The sequence below is a fragment of the Arachis hypogaea genome, chromosome 17, assembly GCF_003086295.3.
Source record: "Arachis hypogaea cultivar Tifrunner chromosome 17, arahy.Tifrunner.gnm2.J5K5, whole genome shotgun sequence".
Taxonomy (NCBI): Eukaryota; Viridiplantae; Streptophyta; class Magnoliopsida; order Fabales; family Fabaceae; genus Arachis; species Arachis hypogaea.
In genome coordinates, this window is record NC_092052.1 from 47,616,641 (window position 1) to 47,622,640 (window position 6,000).

Genomic DNA, 6,000 nt, shown 5'->3' on the forward strand with positions numbered 1-6,000 from the left:
CATCTGGAGTTTTCCTTGTGGCGCGGTCGCGTCGGTCACGCGTCCGCATCGAATGTGTTATGCTCAAGTTGCGCGGCCGCGTCAGTCATGCGGCCGCGTCGCTGCTTCTTCGCGCCTGGCACGCGATCGCGTCGTCCATGTGATCGCGTGGATGGCAGTTTCTTCAAAACTCCGTTTTACACTTTCCTTCCATTTTTGTATGTTTCCTTTTCCATCCTTTAAGTCATTCTGCCTTAGAAAATCTGAAACTACTCAACACACTAATCACGGCATCGAATGGAAGTAAAGGTAATTAAAAATAATTAATTTTAAAGCTTAGGAAATATGTTTTTCACATACATCACATAATAAGGAAGGGAAAGTAAAACCATGCAATTAATATGAATAAGTGGGTGAAGGATTGAATAAATCACTCAAACTAAGCACAAAATAACTCACGAAATATGGGTTTATCAACCTCCCCACACTTAAACAATAGTATGTCCTCATACTAAATCCAAGGTAAAGAATAAGGTAAGGTTAAAGTGGTGGAATGTTATGCAATGCAACCTATTCTAAATGCATCTACCTAAATGAGTCATGCAATTCTAATTTATCCACTCATATAAAGCTTACATGTAGTCAAGTTAATTCACATTCTCAAGGAGTCATATAGGTAGCAAATGAGATGGGAAATAAAAATATTGTACAAACTTGCAAAACAATTAGTAAATTAAGCACAAATATATGTTGATGAGTTATTGAACCCTCACTAGATTTTGTGTTTACCCTCTAGTCACTCAGTGTTTATTGGGTTTATTCACTCTACTTTTCTTTTTATTCCTACTTTCTATAACTTTGTTATTCATCTAACCAATCAACAATTATAGAGTACAGTCATACCAAAAGTCATGAGGTCTTTAATTAAGGTTGTAATGGGGCCAAGGTAAAGGTAAGGATATATGTATAAGGCTAAGTGAGCTAATAAGTGAATCCTTAATTAGACTAAGATCTCATCTAACATACATATTTAGTAGAACAAGCTTTTTTACCAATTTTCCCATATTATCCCACTTGTTGTTACATGCTCATGTTTCAATTTTATTTTTATCCCATGTGCATTACTTTTATTTTGCATTGGGGAATTCTTTTGTATCCCCTTTTATTAGATGCTGAAAAATAACTTCTTTTTTTTTTAATGCTCATGGTAATTGAATCACTTTGATTTCTCATGAGCGTACTTCCTAAATTTTCTGAGTTATTTTATTTCTTTCAACTTTTCTACCTTTTGTTTCTATCATCCATGTTCCCAATAGGTTTTCCATATTTTAATCTATTCATAATTTTCTATCTTAAGCTAACCAAGGATTCAACTTAGGATTTTATTTTGTTCTTCTGCTTAAGGCTAGTAGTATGGCTAAATAGAATAAAAGGGGTTTTAAAGGCTCAAGGGGGCTAGCAAGGGTGATGTGAAAGGTAGGTTATTTTGGGGTAAGTGAGCTAAAATCAAATGATGGCCTCAATCATTCTTTTGGTATGTATCTAAATTCTATATTCTATATTCTATAATTGGACATATAGATTAAAGCAAAGTAAAGAACATCAGAATAAAAAGAAGTGAAACACACAGGAATGAAATTATGGTTTGAATGCAACCATACAATTAAGCTCAAGACTCACAGGCTGTGTGTTCTCTAACTCAAGCATCATATATCATTCATATATGTTATGCAGGTTTAGTTAAAAATTCCCATTATTCTCATAAAAAAAATTATTTAGGGTAGCCTTTAAAGTTTTAATGTTCCTCCTTGATGAAATGTTGTCAACTTAACTATATGATGTAATGCTATATATACAAGGTTTATGGATTTAAATATGTTATGTTCAATTTCCTAGCTTACTTCCTTTTTATATTGTTCAATTTAAACTATGCTATCTTATGCTAAAAAGGGTAAACTATACTAATTAATCCACTAATAAATCAGAATTGCAAACTAAACTAAATAACTAAAAATATGAACTAAAAATGCAAAATGCGGAAATAGAGTAAAAATACATAAAAGTAGCAATGTATAAGTACTCAGAAAAAAGAAGAATACAGAAAAATATCCAAATAAAAGAAAAAGAGAGATGTAGTGGTTCACCAAAATAAAACGCCAGAGATGGCGACCTCCCCACACTTAAAATGAAGCATCGTCCCTGATGCTCAGTCAAGCCAGGTGTGAAGGGGTGTCATCACTGGTAGGGATGGTAGCTGGAGGCTCTGTGGTGGTGGTAGGCTGAGGGTCTGGCTGCTGTAGAGGCGGTGCTGACTGGATCGGGATCTCCGGATCTGCAGCCTCGATCTGATGCGTAACCTCCTGATGTGGTGCAGCCTACTCTGTGCCTGCCTACGGATGGGTCTCCTCCTGGGGCTCATCCTCCTCCTCCTCTGATGGCTCCGATGGTGTGTCGAGCTCGGAGGGGATGTCACCACCCTGTCGGATCATCAGCTTCAGATGCGAATAGCCTCGCTGGCTGCGACGCTCCAATCTCTCGTACCGGTGCCGATTACGGTGCTCCATCTGATCAAGTTGTCGGAATAGGCGGTGCACGAGGCGGTATATGGGCTCAGAGGCAGGTGGAGGTGCAGTGGTGGCAGCAGGAGCAGTAGGGGCAGCCGTGGATGAAGAGGGTCCAGCAGACGGTGGGGCTGTCTCATTAGTAGCAGTGAAGGGTGGTGGTCTGGAGCCCAAGGCTAGGAAGTTCCTGCTGTGAGGAATGATTTTCCTGCAGTCCGCCGTTGGTGGTCTCTCATCGGCATCCTCCCATGGCACGTCAGCTCGACGGCCTAGCTGTGTAACCAGATACGGAAAAGGGAGGGTGCCTCGGACGTAGACCCTGGCCATATAATGCCGGATAAAGCATGGCAGATAAAGGTCCTTACCCTCCATCACACACCATAGGAGGGTGATCATAGCAGCTGGGATCTCCGTCTCATGAGTACTTGGCATCACATAATTGCTCAAGATCTGGTGCCATAACCGAGCCTCATCATTTAAGTACGCCTGACGTTAGGATTTTTGCCAGTAAAGAATGTCATAAAAACAGTCGCGTTGTAGATATAGTCTCTAAACCGACAAAAATCCCTTCGTACAAACGTTTTGGTTGTCACAAGTAACAAACCCCTTTTTAATATAAATTGATAACCGAGTATTAAACCTCGGGTCGTCTTCTCAAGGAATTGCAGGGAGGTATGTTCTTATTATTGGTTATGGAGATTGTAAATTTGGGGTTTTGAGAAAGTAATGGTAGGGTTTTTAGAAATTAAGAAAGCAGTATGTTGAATGGCAAGTAAAATAAAATAATAATAATAAAATAAGCTCTTGGCAAGGTATGGAGAACTGGAGGTCCTATCCTAGTTATCCTTATCAATTGTGATGAGAATTGGATTCTTCCCCCACCTGATTAACCTCTAACTATGAAGGTAAGTTAAGTGGACAAATTAATTCCAATTTTCAATCAACAATGAGTTTGATAACTCAAGAGTTACCAATGTCTCATCCAAAGCCAAAAGGGAGAAAAATATCTAAATTAAATTAAAAGCAATCTTAAACAGAGCAAAGCAATCTTAAAGCTGAATTACCTCAAATAATATTAATTGAGAAAATCATAACATGAATGTAGCATAAGCCAAATAGGCAACATAACTAATATAAGCATTAAAGTATCTGAACATAAGAGATAAATATAAAGTAAAAGAACTTTGAACCTGGGATTGAGAGTCACTCCTAAAACTAAGAGAAATCCTAAATCCTAATCCTAAGAGAGAGGAGAGAACCTCTCTCTCCTCTCTCTCTAAAAACTACATCTACTCCTAAAATTATGAATATGAGAGCCTGATTTATGAATGGATGTATTCCTCCACTTTATAGCCTCTAATATGTGTTTTCTGGGTCGAGAACTGGGTCAAAAATAGCCCAGAATTTGCTGGTTGCGAATTCATTTGTGCTGATTTCCGTCACTTGCCACGCGGCCGCATGGATCACGCGGTCACATCACCTAGCATCAGAGGAACTATGACAGATTATATATCAAATCGAAGCCCCGAACGTTATCTTTCCAACACAACTGGAATCGCGTCGTTTGGACCTCTGTAGCAAAAGTTATAGCCGTTTGAGTGCAGAGAGGTCAGGCTGGACAGCTTAGCAATTTCTCCAACTTCTTGCATTCCTTCCACTTTTGCATGCTTTCTTCCCATCCTCCAAGCCATTCCTGCCTTATAATATCTGAAAACACTTAACACACATATCAAGGCATCTAATGGTAATGAGAGAGGATTAATAATAAGCAAATATAAGATCAAAGAAGCATGTTTTCAATCAAAGCACATAATTAGTAAGGAAATATAAAACCATGCAAATAGTATGAATAACTGGGTAAAGAGTTGGTAAAAACCACTCAATTGAGCACAAGATAAACCATAAAATAGTGGTTTATCAACCTCCCCACACTTAAACAATAGCATGTCCTCATGCTAAGCTCAAGAGAAACTATAAAGATGAAGAGGAATGGTATGAAATGCAACCTATGAATGTAACTACATGCAAAATGTTTCTACCTACTTGGTTAAAAGTAAACAAATATTTTAAGAACAAATATGAACTGGATTTCACTAATTCAAATCATGAAAATGAAGTTCAAATAGACTTGTAGAAGAAAATAGCTCATGAAAGCAGGGAACAAGGAATTGAGCATCGAACCCTCACTGGTAGTATATACACTCTAATCACTCAAGTGTTTTTAGGTTCGATTCTCTCAATTCTCTACTAACCTTGCTTTCTAAGCCTTGCTCTTCATCTAACAATCAACATAATTTTAATGCACAAATACACAAATCAAGAGGTCTTTTAAGGGTTGTAATGGGGTTAGGGTCAAGGTAGGATTGTATTTGGTCAAGTGGACTAAAATTTGAATCCTTAATTAACTTAAACTTTCCACCTAACTTTAGACAATCCATGTAATCACAATACAAATTCTAACTATCCATCAACCATGTTTTCCACATTATTCATGCATTCTAATTCTAAGTACCGTACATATGCATTGCTTTCACCACTTACTTTGGGGCATTTTGTCCCCTTTCTCTTATTTGCACTTTTTCTTTTCTTTTTCTCTCTTTTTTCTTTTTCTTTATATATATATATATATATATATATATATATATTTTTTTTTTTCTTTTTCTTTTGTTTTTCTCAATGCATATGATTAATTTATTGAATGCATGAACATGTCCCAAACATTTCTTTCACATTTTTAGAAAATTCTAACATACTCAATTCTCAAACCAAATATTTCCAAACCCAATTTCCCACACTTAAATCATAAGCACTCTCACTAGTCTAAGCTAACTAAGGATTCAAATTAAGGACATTATTGTTTTCCGCTTAGAGTTAATGATGTGCTAAAGTAAAGAACAAAGGGGTAAAATAGGCTCAAATTGGTTTGCAAAGGATAATGAAAGGTAAGGCCATATGGGTATGTAAGCTCAGTGAAACAAAGGCCTCAATCATGTTAGTGTATGCATACATCAAACCATGGAAATATAGAATTAAGCAAGACAAAGATCACAATTTGAGAGAGAAAACACACATCAAAAATAAATTATTGGTTGACAAAATGCAACCAATCAATTAGGCTCAAAAATCTCACAGGTTTTGTGTGTTCGAGCTCTAAACCATGTTCCAATATAATATTTCTTCAAACAAGTGTAACAAAAAAAATTTTATTCAAATTAGTGAAATACTTTAAAAGGTTTCTTGAAAAAGAAAATATTACTTTAACCAAGTGGTAAAATATGCAAAAAATCAAACAAATATGCAATCAAACATGCAAATGCAATGATGAACAAACAAATAAAATAAAAATTTTGGTGTTTTGTCAGGAAATAACTAACCCATGGAGATCAGTATCGACCTCCCCACACTTAAAGATTGCACCGTCCTCGGTGCATGCTGATATTTGCAGGTGGATGGGTTGCTT